The 18705-nt window shown below is 44.2% G+C and overlaps 1 protein-coding gene across 2 annotated transcripts in view; it reads left to right on the plus strand.

Moving 5' to 3' along the window:
* The window catches only part of znf469 (zinc finger protein 469), a 279591-nt gene that overhangs the window by 76761 nt on the left and 184125 nt on the right, over positions 1 to 18705 (plus strand). For both annotated transcript variants that reach the window (XM_083763934.1, XM_083763936.1), the window contains exon 3: positions 6070 to 6146. The gene's annotated coding sequence lies outside the window, so the exon portion shown is untranslated. The remainder of the gene's footprint in view (positions 1 to 6069; positions 6147 to 18705) is intronic.

Below are 18705 nucleotides of genomic sequence, written 5' to 3' on the forward strand. Positions count from 1 at the left end.
GTCCTAAATATTTATATATCATGACCGACACTTCATGACCATAGGTGAGACTGAGAGTAGGAACGAAGATTGCTCGGTAGACAGAGAGCTTTGCCTTCTGTCTCAACTCTCTTTTTGTGACAGTGCGGTACAGCGACTGTAATACCGCCCCTGCCACTCCGATTCTCCAGCTGATCTCCTTCTCCGTCCTCCCCTCACTCGTGAACAAGACCCAGAGATACATGAACTCCTTCACCTGGGGCAATGCCTCATTCCCTACTTAACTTGTTTGTTTCAGAGAGAGAGAGAGAATCAATCATAGCGTTCTGTCTTGGTCTCGTGCATATACCATGGGAGCCTTGTATGTTTTCGTGAGGCGTCGGTTAAAATTAATTGGAATAAAAACAAATGTATCGGATGTTGATCGCATACTGGTAAAATATCTTGCAGTGTGTGTGTGATCCCTTGTCGCGATCAATCGTATTGTGTGAAAACCACAGCGATATTATGACAGCCCATTTCAAGAAATCCAGTGCAGCGATAGTTCATTGAAACACGGAAGGCATAAGGTTTATTATATACCGGTAATACCCCTTCATTCTCTATCAGTAATTAATTCTGTTCCTTTAAATCAGCAGTCTCTCTCCATGTCAACTCCCCTCACTCTCATGGGCTGCCAGCTAACTCACTCACGCTCACATTCAATCAGGTGTCCCTTTAAGCAGTCACTAGTACTACACTGTCCTCAGTATTCATGCTAGCTGACGGTCTCTGTTGTTCAGATGTCAGCGTTAAAATTTCCTCCACCTCCCCAGGCTCATCCCTGTGGCAATATTTCTGTAATGGGTGATTCTGTGATTATAAACATGATTTATGGATTGTACTAGTGGTATCTAGTTCTGTTATGGGTATCTCTGATTATAATGTGTTTTATGGATTGTATTATGATCATGTCATATGTTCAGTATCTATGTGGTATATGGATGCATTGAAAGTTATGTTGTTGTTATGTCTTTATGTTACTGTCACGGTTCAGGACAGGCAGGTGTTGGACCCAAGTGCAGACAAAGGCAGAGGACAGGCAGGTCGAATGCAAGGGGGGGTTTATTAACCAAAATCAGGAACATACACTGGAGTACGAGGAGAGCAAGGCAAAACACTAGGAACATGGAAAACACTAGGAACAAAAAACCACTGACAACATTTTACGAACGAACAAGGAACTGAACACACAAGGGCAAACTTATAGACAAGGGATAACTAGACACAGGTGAACACCACAGACAAATCAACACAGGGATTGGCTGGGAGACTAATATGACACAGGAGGAAACACTGGCAATCACAGGACTAGTGAGACAAGACAGGAACAGAACTACAGGGGCAGACAGGAAGGCACAAAACAAGACTACAAAATAACAGTTCACAGTGTAAAACAAAACTGCAACTAAGAAACAAGGAAAAATACAGAGTACAACATCACAGTAACCACGTAAAACACTAACTAATAAAAACCATGATAAAAGGGTACACAAATAACATAACACAAGTCACAGACTGTGACAGTTATGCTCTGCTCTGGGGTTCGTTGTTGATATCAGAGCTGTGTCTCGGTGCACAGATAATCTGAGATATCAAATGTGATATGATATCAGATGATATGATATCACAAGAACAGAGCCACACCGCCATACTAAATGCAATAGCTTTGCCATAAATGGTTAAATGGTCATTCTGAGCTGTGTTTCAATGAAAGAGACTCAGGTGGTGTGATATACAATCTGAGGGCTCCCCTTCGTCTTTAAAAGTTGTACAGTGTGTAGCTGCCTTAACAGCCTGAACACAGGGTCACACAGTAGTACGGGTCTTCTCGGATCCACTCTGGTATTACATCATTATAATGTTAGACAGACCTGAGTTCTGTGCGATATGCGGCCGATTCCGATATGTTTGGGTCTTGGATACCTGTTCTCTTCCCTCCAGGTAAGAACTCACCCAGTTTGCAGATGTGCTATCAAACCCAATTGCGGGTGCCAATGGCCTAGTGGTTAAGGTGCATAGGCTCTAATGCAGACAGCGTGTTGTGGGTTCGATTCCCAAACCCGAAAGCCTTTGCTGTGTGTCACTCTCTCTCTCTCTCTCCCTGTTTCCTGTCACTCTTTAGAAAAGCCCCAAACATATCTTATATCATTTCTCTCAGCTTATTCAACACAATAGAATGATTAACAGTGTCTAACACCTTTCGCAAATCCAACATAACCACGCCACAGTATATTACCATGTCTAGACTCTATATTTGAGTTGGTCAAATATGAGATCTTCTGAAACCCAGAATTTGAATCACAGCCTGCGATTTGCCAGATAATGATCTATGTGCTCATACTTAATATAACCTCTCCATAACCTTTGAAATGGAACAGAAAATAGAAACAAGGCGGTAGTTGCCGGGATCGGCTTGCTTTTAATTGGTTCATTTTATGTAGCCATGCACTTTAATGCCAGTGTACCGTAATTTATTCCAGTTTTACTCTCACACCAGTAATCAAACCCTCCGTGAGTCAATCTCTTGTATCAAATGCAGTTGTAAAAATAGAAGATGAAAGAGTATTTGCATGGCATAATTTAATTGGCTACAATGGAAGCTGTTTCAATCAATGTTATTGAAATCTGCCATAAGCCATTACCTGTTTCTCTTCCCCTGTGCTTGGTCGCAATGGCCAGTGTGTGTGTGTGTGTGTGTGTGTACAGTTAAGTATGTGTAAAAATGTATGTTGCAGATCTAGTTGTGTTGGCCTTACAACTTTCATAATTGTTTATTTTGGATGCAAATAAGATATTTGTTTCCGTTCCAACTTCCTATTCTGTGCAGCATGCAGCCTGCAGGCGAGTGCATGACGACTACTGTGACTGCACAGGTCTCTGAACTCTCTCTTCAGCCTCTGATGTCATGCATTTGAGCTGTGACAAGTAGCAGTCCCTCTTCCCCGCAGAACTGCAGCGCACGCTAACTGCAGTGAGGTCACCACAGTAAAACAACACAGAAAGTTTCCTAAGGTCATAAAGGCTGGCCGTTGAATGTTCGGAGTGTAGGGGGAATACGCACCGGATAATTGGCGGGATAATTTCCGTAGCAGGAGTTGAGGTCAGGCATGGGCCTCCTTCCCTCGCTGTCCGCACTCCTCACAGTCGCTCACTGCCCTAGCTTAGCGGCCTCCATCCCCCTGTCACCTCACCCCTCCTCCTCCTCCACAGCAGCTCAGTAGTCCCTGGGTTTGCTTTGACTCCTCTCTTACGCCTACCCCATTGGGCAAAATATATTGAAAATGTATTTTGATGCAAAATACAAATACTGGGTCAGAAAATGTATTTAAATACAAAATACATCTCATTTCTTCCATCTCAGCGAAATACAAATTACAAAATACAAAAAAGTATTTCAAATACGTATTTCAAATACATGTATTTCAAATACTGCCCATCTCTGCCCCTATCGCCCGCAGTCGTATTTTCTTATGGGGGAATGGCCGGCAATAAGAAATGGCAGTTAGAGATTTGTCATTGTGTTTTGAGATTTTCTGCGACACTGACCTCATGCCCCAAATACAGATCACTTTAGATCACACATGGGTTTTTGCCACCTGGCTTTGGTGGTACAGGCCTACAGGGCATTGTGCCATCATAATGAGCTATGACAATTCCCTCTTATTGTTGTAATAAAAGTGTCATGACATCATGGGGTCTGATAGCAAAATGATATCACTGCCTGCATATGGACTATGTTAGACACACCACAGACCACTCCACTTTTCCTACCAGTCACCTTTTGTGTTACACTGATCCCACATTATTTATCTTCCCCACCTCCATGCTATATTTTTATCGCTATAACCTCTGTTTGCTCTTAAATCAGCTGCCATGATCTCTTTCTCTCACTCCATATACCATAGCGGCAGATTTTTCTTTTTGTAGTAATTTATATTTTACGATCTCCTCTCTCCTCTTCCAGCCTAATGAATCTTCACTATCAGCACCATCTCAGAGTTTTGGAGAGAGTAGCTCTGTGGGCGGGAGACGGTTGCATGCGAGCCACACTCTAGACCGCGTGCTGTGGGCTTTTATCCGCTCTTATACCTCTCCCTCTTTTTTCTCTCTCTGTCTCTCTCTCTCTCTCCCCGTCCCTGTTGCTGCAGTAGGGGGAAAAACTTACGGTGCGGTTTATTTGTTCTGGTTCGGTGTCGGCTTGGGCTCTCACATGTCCCTGGCAAGCCACCGTACCTCCCTGACAGTAGCTAGGTTTGCTAGGGATTATCACAGTCCGCCTCTGGGTCTCTGTGTGTTTGCGAGTGCATCATCTTGCACGTGTGTGCAACAGTAGTTAAATTTGCCTAAACTGCCATCAATGAACGTTTGCACCCTACAGCTGTAAGTGTATTTGATCGATTGCGTGTAAGAGAATGTATGAACTGTCACTGTTAATATTGGAGCTGCGAAAGTGCTCGACTGCTGCCAGTGTCTTTCCCGACGCCACAGGGCTTTGGGCCACAGCATCCAGAGACTCATCTCTTCCTCCCCCTCCACTCCGCATCACCTCATTTCTAACATCTCCCTTGTTTATATTCCTCCTCTGAGAAAAACCACACTTGCCCTCATCAGAGAATTAACCCGGGGCACAGTATTCAGCTGGTGATGAGACTAATGGGGGAGTTTAAAGAGAACGGTGGTCTCTGGGATAAGGGAGAGGGTTAAGTGAAAGTGAGAGAGTGAGAGCTGAGCTGTTTCCATCCCACTGTTTTCCACTAATCCTAAATTGCTGCCACTGGAAGACAGTGACCTCCTCCTAACATGTGTTCGCCATTAATCCAGTTTTGGTGAGAGAAGGCTTGTTTTCACCAAGAGAGAAAGTAGAGAAGCCTGTCAACCCCTGTATTTTTCACCAAGAGAGAAAGTAGAGAAGCCTGTCAACCCCTGTATTTTTCACATATACAGTATTTGCATAGTGTCCTTCCACCTCCTTCCTACAGTATATAGAATATACCTCCTCACTTCATGATATACATTATGAGGACAGAGGAATAATCTAGTGTGAATAATCTGGAATCTGTATGCTTAATATGCATATCTGTTTTTGTGTGTGTGTGTGTGTGTGTGTGTGTGTGTGTGTGTGTGTGTGTGTGTGTGTGTGTGTGTGTGTGTGTGTGTGTGTGTGTGTGTGTGTGTGTGTGTGTGTGTGCGCACGTACAGTATACAACACCCCTCTCCCCATCCATTCTGGCACTAATATTATATATCATCAAGACCCGTTGAAGCTGCAAGGGGAAATAGTGTTTCTGTGACGTAATGGTTAAACTTTTTGCATTTGTGTCAACCCCTATGGACAAAAGTGAAAACTGCTTTTGGAGAGGCGTTCTATAGAGGCCCTTCAACATGCAATTCCAATTTGGGGTTAAAACATGCTTATCGGTATGCAACAAGCATTGACATTTGTCGCAAACCGGTTTGCAAGATTCACTACAGATACATCCACACATCATACAATCTCTGTAACTGGCCTTTTACCTGGCGGTCTGGCCGACAATACTTGAATAAATAAATAACCTAAAATTGAATTTATTATTGTTTATTTTTCTTTCAAATCAGTCAATCGGTTGGTTCTACCTTTCAGACTCTTGGCCTTGTCGAATGCCTCTGTACTGTAGTGTAGCCTACACAATACAGTATACATATGTAACGTATTATTATCACAGAATTGTCTCTGGAAAGTCACACAATAGCGCTGTAGACTTTTCAACAGGACAAAAAACAACTGCCAAGCAGCAGAGCATCGATGAGCGTGATGGTTGAGTCATTCCCTATCCTCACAAACCATGATTGGAGATTACATATTCCACTGCATGTCCACAAATATGTTCTGCTGTTAATTACAGGACCAGCGTTTTGTTGCTTTGGTCAGCAAAAACCTTCACACATTGGTCCCATTCAGTGGGGGATGACCTTTCCTTCCCCCTATATATTTCCAGCTTTTCCATGGTCTTCTGTCATTCCATAATTCTGTCTCTCTCTCTCTCTCTCTCTCCCTCTGTCTGTCTTCAGTCGCTCCATGCTGCTCCACACTGCCATATCGGACCTCGTGACTTCTGCTGTCGGAGGGAGACTGCGGTGGGCCCAGGGTGAGTTGACGTCCAGCTCCTCCATATGATGTATGAGATGGATAGAGAGGGAGAGAAGAGTGTACATAGCCTTGTTCCAATGTTTGGGAGGCACATAAAACATTACAGAATGCCCCCCCCCCCCCCCCCTCCCAAAGAAAAGAAAAGAAAAAAAAATCCAATATTAATGTCCAAACTTAAAACATGTCCCGGGTCTCAGCTGTCGTTCACTAGGGGATTTTCTCCCCCCCCCACCCCCCCCACTCCCCCCTCCCCTGAGCTTTGGCAGAGAGAATGAGTAGAACAACAGAGGAGAGGGGAAACTGGCAGCCTGTGTGCTCCCAACATGCAGACGTTGTTATTCTGAAACGCCATGTGCAATGGCGTTGTTGGACTGTATTGGGCACCTATATGTGGGACCACACCCTCCACATCTGACAGAATAGAAGATGAGGCAACGGCTCAACTAACAAAAGAGTTATAATGGGAAGACGTCGACACATATAACACAGATTACATGTTACGTGCTTTCAATAAGAATCCGTCAGTAGCTTGTTGGTGGCATGCAAACGATACACAATATACAGTATAAACTTATTTTTATGATATTTTTGGTCCAAGTTTAGTTTCATGTTTGTGTGACATGTGGTGGTATATGTTGTGATATATTTAGGATGTGTATGTTTGCAAAAATTGTGCGTCGATTGAAGGGCCTTTCCTGCCAGACCACCATTTAGCATTAATGATGCATAATGATGTCAAATATCGAATCTATATTTTCTCAATCCAAACATTCAACACCTAAAGCGTGGTCCATTTTAATTGCCTGCCTGTTCATCAAAACGCCTGATTCATTTCACATGCGAGGCAACCTGTCTCCAACCCCATGAAAGGGCTGTATAGATGTCGAATGTCCACCAGCGCAGGGCGCTTCGAGTAGCAATCCAAATATACAGAGGTATTCTCAAACAACCCGGGCCTGCCAACTACAACACTGCTATTTATTTATGTATTTATCTGGATTTCCTGTATACTTGTCGAGATGTTGGGAGCTGCAGGCCACGCTATCTGAGGCTCATTTGACGAGCGGCAGTGCGCCCTGGCCCGTCCGCGCGGCGTGTTGCATTAGGGCTGGATTATTTTTCCTGGGGGCTCATAATGATGCTGCTGTCTTGGTCCCTGAGAAGCCTCTGTGCTCCCATCCTCCTCCCTCCCCTTCTGCAGGACGCTGGATGCTGGCAGCTGCCCACTGGTTTTCTCACCTGGAAAGCTGCACAGTAGAATGGAGACGCATTAGGCAGGAGTGTGGCTGGCATGTGTTAAGCGTGTGCGTGCGTGCGTGTATAGTGTGTACAGTATGTGCGTGACTGCCACATGGCATGTGATTTAACCCAGCATTACAAGGTTCCGTAATATTCTTTCATGGAGAAGTGAAAGTGAAAGGTTTAACTCTGGTTCGGTTTGTGTTTTGTTTGTTTATCCAATTGTAGAATATAACTGATCTCTGGCGTGATAATCTGATTGATAAAGAATGTCTTTCTTCTCAGATAAGATGCTTACAGTCAGTTTATTTATTTAAGGCCCTTTAAACCACCACGCAGCATCTCCAGACTGCTGTGGGTCCCACGGGAAGGAATGAAACTGACTTGCTGGCTTGGAATTTTAAGATTCCATTTTCAACTGAACTGTATAAAATTGTGAACTTGAATCACTGCTATTGTCTGTGCTTGTGCAAACGGCTCTTCTTCCTTTAAGATGCATTGACTGAAAATGCATAATTTTTTCCTGACCCCTATGAAGTAAAACATTTTTGTAAAAATGTACTACATTTCAGAAGGGTCCTTTCAGGCTTTGTGGGGATGGCTTTGGGTGCGTGCGTGCGTATAACTTCAAGATTTATTTTATTCATTAAAAAACTGATAAAATAACAAAGGATATGAAGAATCAATTAGAAAATTCAGAATAAGGTAGCAAAATAAATTGCAAAGTAAGAATCCAAATAGCACATGTCAAAAATGCCGTTCAGACATAACACACACATTTATAGCACAGTAATAAAAATAACATATGTACAACCGTAGAGTTGTAGGCTATAATCCTATTGTATACATACATAGTACACTTGGGTCGGACTACATTGCTCCATCGTCCATAAATGAATCAACGTGATTGATATTTCCCATTTAGATTTGACCAGCAATTCTTGCTGGTTACAATAGCTGTTCTCATTTGTCATACAGTGACGTGCAGAAGGCCTGCTCCGTATTACTAGTTAATAATGTGTTTCTGAGGCTCACATTTCTCTCCCTGACCCTGTTCTTCATTTTGAGATGCCACGTCAGTGTGGATTTGTGCTACAGTATACTGTACTGTATACTGGGCTTATCCCTCGGAAGTCTCAATCTGAATCACATTTTATTGATGCTACTGCTGCAAAAACGGCAACATTTTGAGTTCTTTTCATCTTCCTAATATAAATGCACAAGTCTCTGTGCATGTGTACTGTACGTATGTGTGTACGTACGTCTGTAACTCGAGAACCGTTTGCCCCACTGACTTCAAATTTGACACACACGTTCCACACCACCACAGGGAGTGCAGCGCCTGGTATCAAGTCAGTCGGATCGCCGTTTGTCCAGAACCAGCACATCGTTGGGCACTGGCCTCGTTCGTAGGCCAGTGCCCATCGGGCACAGCTCTAGTTAAAAAAAAGAAAAATCACACCCGTGTGAAGTGAGGGGCGCTCTTATCATCCTACATCATCATACATCATCTCATTCCGGCCAATCACAATTTGCGTCCTCAACTTGCCATCAATGTTTGTGTTACACAATGTTTGTGTTTACACTCAAAATTGTCCAAAATGTGGGTTACACACACCAAAAGCTGGATATAGGAGGTGCTATCGCCCGTCTAAAATAGACGTTTAATTTGATGAACTCACATATGGGGAGGTATTACAGTCGCATAACGCACTGTTGTGACGAAAAGAGAGTTGAGCCAGCCTCTCACCTATGGTCATGAAGTGTGGGTCATGACCGAAAGAATAAGGTCACGAATACAAGCGGCCAAAATTAGTTTTCTTCGACGGGTGGCTGGCGTCTCCCTTAAAGATAGGATGAGAAGTTCAGTCATGCGAGAGAGACTCGGAGTAGAGTCGCTGCTTCTTCGCCTGGAAAGGAGCCAGCTTAGGTGGTTCAGGCATCTGGTTAGGATGCCTCTTGGGCGTCTCCCTAGGGAGGTCCTCGAGGCAGGTCCCACAGGGAGGAGACCCCGGGGCAGGTCAAGGTGCAGTTGGAGGAAACACATTGATTCACTGGCCTTGGAACATCTCATGATCCCCCAGGAGGAAGTCACTAATGTTGCTCTGGAGAGGGAAGTCTGGAGCTCTCTGGTAAAGCTGTTGCCCCTGCACCCCAACTATGGATAAGCGGTTGAAGATGGATGGATGGATGGAACTTACATACAACATAATCTTTATTTAATATTTATATATTGTTTCCAGAAACTGCCCTTCTGTTATTTAAAATTCCACAGCCAGGTGTATTCCTGCTGCGGGAAGAATCATAGATTAATATCCGCGTATCCTACCGCAGGTCCAAAATAGACAGCAGAATGGCATGCATAATAGAGCAGTGTGTGGTTCCAAAGAGCCCCCCCCCCCCCCCCCCCACCCCATCACAGTCCGTTTCCTAACATTCTAATTTTTGCTGAGAATCTTTCCCAACCAGTAGTTGCTTTCAGGTGTATAAGCAGCCCCGACTATGAAATTCTAAATAAACATTTTGACACAAGTGTGATTATATTGCGGCCTAGATTGCTCTAGGGACGGTAGGTATGAGGAAGGTAAACAGAGTTATTTTTCTGCATGGAAAGAGACATTTGGGTCATCCCACATGATATGTGCTCATGGTTGAGTATAAAGTGCCCATGCCCAAATTAATCTAATAGCTCTCTTAACTCTCACCTCCCTACCTCTACTCAACGGTGCAGCTCTACCTGTGCTCCTCTCTTCCTGTTTTGTGCTTTTAAAACAGATCGGCCCATTTCACTCTGTCAACAGGATTTCCATAATGGCAACTGCAAAAATAGCAACGTTTGAAGTAGTCCCATATACTGTACTGTAATGGTGGACGATAATAATCATACAATCATACAATTATCATACCTTAATATGATAATAATAGCTCAACTTATAAATCCCAGGTGGTCCAAGTGCGGTGGTCCATAGATGTTATTTTGGTACACTGTATGTTATTACCTGCTTTAAAATTCTTAGCTGTATCTCTTTTTTTTCTCCTGTACATTTTAAATTCAAAACCTATTCAAAAACTATTCAGCCCTGCCTTAAACTGCATATCCTCTTGTGCATATTGGTTGCTTTATCTTTTGATTACTTTGAGATAAGTGGACTTGATATTTTGCCAGATATCTTATCAATATGGAAATATGCACACATTATCCTTCCCTTTCTTGTTTTTGTCCTGAGGATATTTTGGCCAGGTGAACTGCCGGTGAGATACAGATATCCCAGATTATTATAAAGATCTTTATCTCTTCAGAGGTTTTTAATGATGTCCCCTCAGGTGTGGAGCTGAATGTTTTCATGATCAATATCATAACAGCTATATGGAAGAATAAATCTTGTTATGCAGCGTGAACGGAAACACAATTTAAGTACCGAATCATCCCATTGCATCAACTGTTTGAGCAGTTTGACAGTATGTTGTAGTTTAGAAAACGCAATGTTTATGAAGACATATTCAACAAACGTTTTCTGCATTAACTGTCCTCTCGCTTTGTGTGAATGGATCCTCTCGCATTTGTGTAATGTGTATGCAAAAGGCTGTGCCTGTCCCCTGTCTCCACAATATGCTTAATTTTCACTGCACACGCAAATCCTAGCAGTAGCTTGTTTGTGTTCCTAATCCCTAATCAACAACCCAAACCATGGCATTGTCTTCCATTACACCAGGGAGCATGCCAGCTTGGCACCAGGTGAACCCTATTTGTTTACTTTAAACAGGACTGGGCAAGCCTTTGCATCTCATATAGGCAAGTTGTGTGCGCACTCACCTACATGCACGCACAGAGGGAAATGCACACACAGATCATGCACATGGGCGCACATGCCCGCCGCATTGCAGGCCAGATAGCATGCTGGAGAGGCATGGTAAAATGCATGTAAAGAAAACAAACGCAGCAGGGCACATGGGCCGACTCTCAGTCACACCCACACATGCACTGCATGCATCATTTGAATATAATAGTAGGGCATTGTGGTTGAGATGAATAATGGACAGGGGGATTATTAGCTGACTAAAGACCATTGAGCCCTGTTGACTGTGAGAGAGCCATCTTTCTTTCATTAGGCGTGTACAGCTTAGTACCTGCCTGGGACCCTGAGGGCATTCATTACGCACACAGAGAGAGGGCCCTGTGTGGGGCCTATACAGTAGGCACAGCACATGGCATTGAGTAAGACGGGGGCTGGAGCTCCTCATTATGGGGGTTTTCCTCCTCAGAGGAGCTGACTTTTCAACACCCCTCTACACACAGAAGGGGAGTTTGACAGAGCGGCTCACTGCTCACTGAGCCACTAATTCATTGATAATTCAATTTCTTACCAAAATGGTATTTCTTCACAGAAACCTCAATTATAAACTCTTGACAACTTTTGTCTCGCTTGACGACGCAAAAATGTGCACGCTCATGCATGAACATGGCACACGGAAGCAAAAGCGCGTGCGCGCACAATATAAAGACACACTTCACAGCACTATCCCCACCACTCAGTGGGAGGAGCTGTCCGTCACAGTGACAGTATTAAATATTATTTCATAACAGACCTGAAAGGTTAGAGAGAGAGAGAGAGACAGACATATGCTGTCAGGGAGTGATGGATGAGCCGCTTTGAAAAGCCTGTCAGGGAAGAAATGCACAGACCAGTCTGCCCTGGACACGGCATGATAAGCCAGGACAATCCTGTTAACACCCCCATCTCTCTCTCTCTCTCTCTCTCTCTCTTTCTCTCTCTCTCTCTCTCTTTCTCTCTCTCACTCTCACTCTCATATCCACAGCTTTCAGACAGGAAAAAGTGCAGTAATTAAAGTCCTGGCAGTTTTGTAGTTTGGCTCCCTCTCTGCTGTCTCTTGGAGGAGGTTAAGTATGACAGTTGATGTGGCCAGAGAGGGCATTGAGCAGCGGGGGTTGGGGGCAGGCGCTGTGGCTACACAGTACAGATGGAGAGGAGACAGATGGGCTTCATAAGATATTCACAAGACCCCCGGCATACACACACACATGCACAACTTTCTTGTACATTCCTCATATTAATTCCCGGGCACTTTCTCCTTGAAGTGAAGTAATATCTAAAGTTTCCGTTGTGTTTTTCCGTCCAGCACATTAGGCCTAATGCAAGAAGTAAACGCAGTGACATCATTCGCAAACTGTGATGCCGTCTCTCACATCCCCTGATCACAGAGACGTCTCATGTTTGTTTGTGTTTGTGCCTTGATTAAGATCTTGGGTCTGCCCCACGTACGTATGTATGTTGTACATCAACATAGCACTACATTTACGAGATTAAATGAGGGCAGAATATGATATGAATAGTACGGAGTCCCTGAGTGGCCATGGTAAGAAAAATTAATTATCTTGTCCAGACGAGATATTATCTTGTCCGGACAAGATAATATATCGTCCGGACAAGATAATATCTTGTCTGGATAAGATAATTTATTTTTCTTACCATGGCCACTCAGGGGCTCCGTAGAATAGTCTTGTTTCTATAAAACAACTTTCTGGGCTATACAGTACTAATGCCTGATTTACGGTAGACATGTCACACTCTTGCTCTGAGTGCCATGCTCGGGTCGCCTCCCTTATGTTTTCCCCCTCTGTGCTGTGTGTGAGACTCTTACTGAACTGTCTCACCTGTGGATGCAGGTGCGCTGATTGACACCGTCCTTATTTAATGAACTGACTAATGTTTGGACATTGCTGTGTCATCTTACGTTGCGTTCCGGGTTGATGTTCCCAGTGAAGGTTATTATTCTTTACGTTGTCTTCCCGCCCTTCGAGGTGTGTATATTTGTACATAAGTTGTTATTGATCTGAAGTTAAGTAAAGTTCCTGTGCCACAGTGCCACTACTCCTGGGTGTCGACTTCTCTCTCTGCATTCTTTGAGCCCTACTGTAACTTAACTGAGTCGGTTCGTGATAAGACATGGTTGTGCATAATGTTGCTAAAATAGAAGTCTTTTTTTTTTTTCCTTATATATATTTTTATCCCACGATTTTGTAACCCATTTTTCACCCCTGTGTCAATCATCTAATGTGATCCTGGGCTCTACACACCCTCCACCAACCTAGTCCCCTATGGGGGACAAGGGGAGAGCAACGGACTTGAACTCATGCTTCCTTCATGCCTGAGTGTCCAAGTTGCTCCTTTACACCTGACAGTGGGGAGTTTCCCTGGTTGGACATAGCGCGTGGAAGGAACACGTTATTCCAACCAGTTCCTTTCCCCTCCATCAGGCGCCCCGGCTGGCCAGGGGGAGGCAGTTTAGTGACCAGGATTACTGCATGTTTTTTGTGAGGGTACCTACCCTAGGGGACACGGGGAGAACATGCAAACTCCACACAGAAAGGCCCTTTCTCCAAGACGTATTTAAGCTCACAAGCATGCACTGCATAACGTGTTATGAGCTTGTACTAGAGATCTGCTATTTTCAATGTGTGGCACTGGTGTGCAGTGGAGTATAAATCTGGCTTATAGGCCAGTGGTTTCGTATTGGACTTTCCAGGCATACATGGTGAGAGTCCAATAGAATAGGAGGCCATAGAGACTTAAGAGGCAGCGTTTAGTTGCTGTAAATGGCTGATCTAATTAAGGCTCTTTAACTTGGGCCTTCGTGTGACGCCAGACCTGAGGCTTGTAATGGAGAATGAGTCAGAGCTGGAGAGAAGAGAGATGAAGAGGAGGAAAGAGGAAGAATGAGGGAGAGAGAGAGCATGAGAGAGATGAACAGAGATTGGGAGACTTCTTTTTGTCAACAACACATGCAATTACAGAATTACAGCACTAAGCATAGCATAGTTCAACCTATAGTTCTGCTTTTTATTTATCCAGGCATAGTTTCATTTGCACGTGATATGGCCTTCCACCTCAACACTAACACAATGACAGACATGCAAACCAAAGACCAACCAGATCAGTTCTGCTTTTCATTAATTCATTCATAGCCTGTCAATTTAGGTCTGGGACACAATTTGCACAAGCTTATTGGGATAAATGTACCGCTGATTGCAAGCAAGGCAGAAGGGTAGTGCAGGCTAATGAAGACGATCTGTCCTCATTTCAGAAGACTAGTGCGGGCTAATGAAGACGGTCTGTCCTCATTTCAGGCAGATGAGATGATTTATGTACCATGAGGAAAGTTCAGAATTCAGCAAAACTCTGTCAGTGTTATTAAACACTGACATCAGTGTGGTAAAACCATAACTCACTGGGTTTGAAAACATCATGCTGGAGCTGCGTGTGCTTTTCTAGTGGTTATTAAAGTGGGACAAATAGCAGAGACATGCTGCCCACACACTGAATAGGAAAAGCCTCAGTACCAAAGGTCTATAGCAGAGACTGTTTATTTAAATTTTTATAAATCAATTCCACATTGGAAATTATGCTGCACAACTGCGGTGTTCAAGCTAGAGTACAGTATATGAATGGCGAACTGTAAAGCCTCGCAAATAGTCGTACTATACAGTTTCTGGTCTGTTAAGGCATACTCCACATTATCTTTATGCGTTTATGATGTACCCTGTTTTCTGGCAGAGACGTGTGTTAGACTGTGTTTGTAGTTAGGCCTGTGTCTGTGTATTCGATTTTAAGATCAGTCTGATGCCTTGAAATGAATGCAGGCCGATCTGAGTTAGTACAGCAATAACTCGCATTTCAACACTACGACATGAAACTCTCTTCACCTCAGGGTGTGGGCAACACACCAGGCAGGAATCGTCGTGAGGGCGAGTTGTCAAAAAACCTATACGTAAATTACCATATGAATAATTCAATTTATCGCCATAGCCATTTATCAGTTTTACAGCCACTTAAAACCTAGCTTTATTTTAACGCGGAGTGATGTTGTGCATCGCTGTGGTCATTATGATCCAATGCTGGACCTGGTTTAACGTCTCCCCAGAGATTGGGAGGGGGGGGTGCTGTTGAGAGCTTTGGCCCCCGGAGCCTGTTTTGCGGGCTCGCGTAATAAAAATGACCCTGTTAGACAGAATGGAGCATAAACAACAGCAAGGCTTGAACTGGCGTAGATATCAGCAGACAGACCTCAAATCCCGCTGCCGGCCGAGTCAGGGGAAGAGAGTGGGGGTGGGGGGGGTGGTTGGATGGCTGGGGCTTCTGGGGTGGATGCTGTGGTGTCTGTATGCCATGCCAGTTGCAGTCCAGACCGCTGTCCGTCACTATCCCTGTGCCCAGAACAGCTATGGCAGATTGTTCATCTCTCTGAATTAACAATCTCCACCACAGGGAAGTGATTTGCGGAGGGACATGGCGAGGAAGGGATCGGGTAGGGTGGGGGGGGGGCTGATTGCTACCACATTGATGATGGTTAGGATGATATTACCAGAGTCTCCTGGGCATTGTGGTCAACAGACCTTATGGCATTTATAGCCCTCAGGCACCCATGGAGCAGCATCCCTGCCCCTCCCCCTGTCATCCCACCACTGGGGGTCCCATAGATCTATATGTCTCCCTGCCAAGGCCTTGGAATGCTCCCATGGAGATACTTTATTATTGATCCGCAATTGTTCTGTCAAAAATGTTTCTCAAAAGCCAGTGGTTGATTTTGAATAAATGTAACTAATAGTCATTGGATGAATCCACAGAGCCTCCATTGTTACAGTGTTTATCTACAGCATGATAGATCTACAAAATCAGTTGTTGTTCTGTTTTCCGATTCCTCTGTTGATCCCCCAACCACTCCCCTGGGCTCTTTGCTCCACTCCCCCCCCCCCCCCCCCCCCATCTCCCCCTCATCAGATCAGTTGCTTGCTATCAAGATTTCAAATAATGTGCTTTATTCATTTTCCAGCCACTCCGAGAACCCACTGTGTGAGTCAACTTCAACTACAAAGTACTTTATTTTTTGCTTTTGGTTAAAAGACAACAAAAGAAAACCCACAATACATAGATACACAAATGCTATAAAACTTTAAGAATCACACCTGTGTGAAGTGAGCGGCACTCTATTCATCGTACATCATCCAATAAAATTAAATAAAGATAAGATGTAATGTCTGCTGTTTATTGACCTTAAACATACCATAGTTACCAATAATTGTGGTGCCTTATTGGCCAAGGGTTTCCACCGACATACAGACAGCCGACACATCTATCTAAATGCACCAAGTCTCTGTCTGTCTGTACGTCTGTCTGTGTGTAATCCACATAACTCGGAAATTCGACACACGCGTTCCACACCTTCGCACCCGGTGTCGAGTCATTCGGACCCACGGTTGTCCAGAACCACCCCAAAAAGGTCTCTGCCCGGGCTCTGGACCGGGCCCCTGCCCAGTGTCCATGGAGCTGGAGCTGGCCTTTTCTGACCTCACAACACTCCATATTTGGGCATGCCTGACACAGAACTCCATATATGGGCATAAAAGGGACATAGACATAATATCTGGGTGGGGCATCCATTTCCAACTTGCATCATTCCAAGTAGGCCAGTGCCCAACGGGCACCACTGTAGAGGCTCCAATGCATCATATCTGGGAGGGGCATTAATTTCCAACTTGCATCATTCCAAGTAAGCCAGTGCCCAACGGCACCGCTCTAGTGACGTAAATTCATTGTCAATGGCATTTAATGTTTAATGAATCTATACTATAGCTGTTTATAGGAGGGGCTAGTGTGGCGTAGTGCTCCCCCCCCCCCCCCCCCCCCCCCTCTCTCTCTCTCTCTCTCTCTCCTCTCTCTCTCTCTCTCTCTCTCTCTCTCTCTATATATATGTATGTATATATATATATATATATATATATATATATACTTTTAAGAGAATACTAGTAGGTCTACATAAAATTCAGGCGTTCAGCAGTCTGATGGAGGTGGGCACAAAGAGGCTCTGTATCGACTGCCTGAGGGCATTAGTTCGTAGTGGGTGTCTGTGAACTAGTAGAATGTGTGTGTTATCCTCAACTATTTTATTTGAGAGGCCTTCTTTACTGTCTGTTTCTTGTGGATACTGCTGAGTGATTCCTGGTTCCTCCCAATGATCTTGCCACTGATCCTAACAACCCTGTCGAGAGGATTTTGGTTGATGGCACGCATCACAGTGATCACACCAAACCATGATGTGATGTTGAAGGTCATTATGGATTCCACAAAGGACTTGTATAAAGCCTGTAGGATTGATGGTCGGACCTAAAGCTTCCTCATCTTCCACTCCAAGCACTTGGAGTGGATATTCTCAGCATTAAATGCGAGCTTGTGGTCGATGGTGGTGCCAAGGTATTTGTATTCCTCAGCGCAATCTATTGCCTGGCCGTTTATCTCCAGGGCCGGAGGGGGAGTTAGCGGGTCCTGCCCAAAGTCCACCAGCAGCTCCTTAATTTAGCTGGGTTTTAGGTCCAGGATGTTGTTCTCACACCACTCAGCAAACCTGTTCATTACCCCAATACCCCACTGATGTGACTGTTGATTACTGTGTCATTGGAGTACTTAGTACAGCATCTCAGGGTCTGGGCTGCTGCAGTCATCTGTGTACAGGGTGAACAGGACTGGTGAGATGACAGATCCTTGTGGTGCCTCGGTGTACACAGTTCTGTTGGAGCTGTAGTTGCCGTTGAACCTAGCGGTCTGGTGTCCGTCTGAAGGAGAGAATGAGCAGTACGAGGTTAGAGTTGACTTTCATCCGGGGAACTTTCTGTCCCATCAGATGAGGTCGCACTGTATTAAATGCACTTGAGAAGTCCACAAATACCATTCCGACAAAGGACTTGGGCTTCTCCATGCAGCTGTGCATAGATGTGATGCAGCAGGGTTATCACTGCATCATCCGTACCTCTCTGCTGCTTATATGCAAACTGGAGAGTGTACCATAAACAGGACGGTATGCATTTCACAGAATTACTCATTAACACATGTACAGTACAAACACCAATTTCTTATTATTGATGGTTTATTTAGAATGAGTCCCTGCACCCTCACGCAGGGTTAATTTAACTCAATAAAATCATTGAAGCCCTGTATATACTTAGTTATATGATAGTGTCATGCAAAAATATCTGATCTATAAGCTCACAACATGTTGTGATGTGATGCATTGTGCAACTTTAAATTCTTAGGAATTTGTTGAAACTTTTGGCTATAACAACGACATAATGATGTCCAAAATAGAGGCGGCAGGTTGAAAGTGGTTTAACAATGTGAAAATGAACGGGTCCATTTCGTAATTATATTAATAATATAATAATATAATTATATTACCACTGAGAATTTTACTGTGTGCTTTCATATCTCATTCACTCCAAGCCCCTGGGCTGAAATGGTGAAGGGTGA

This window comes from Protomyctophum parallelum (assembly GCF_964188405.1).
Source record: "Protomyctophum parallelum genome assembly, chromosome: 4".
NCBI classification, from domain to species: domain Eukaryota; kingdom Metazoa; phylum Chordata; class Actinopteri; order Myctophiformes; family Myctophidae; genus Protomyctophum; species Protomyctophum parallelum.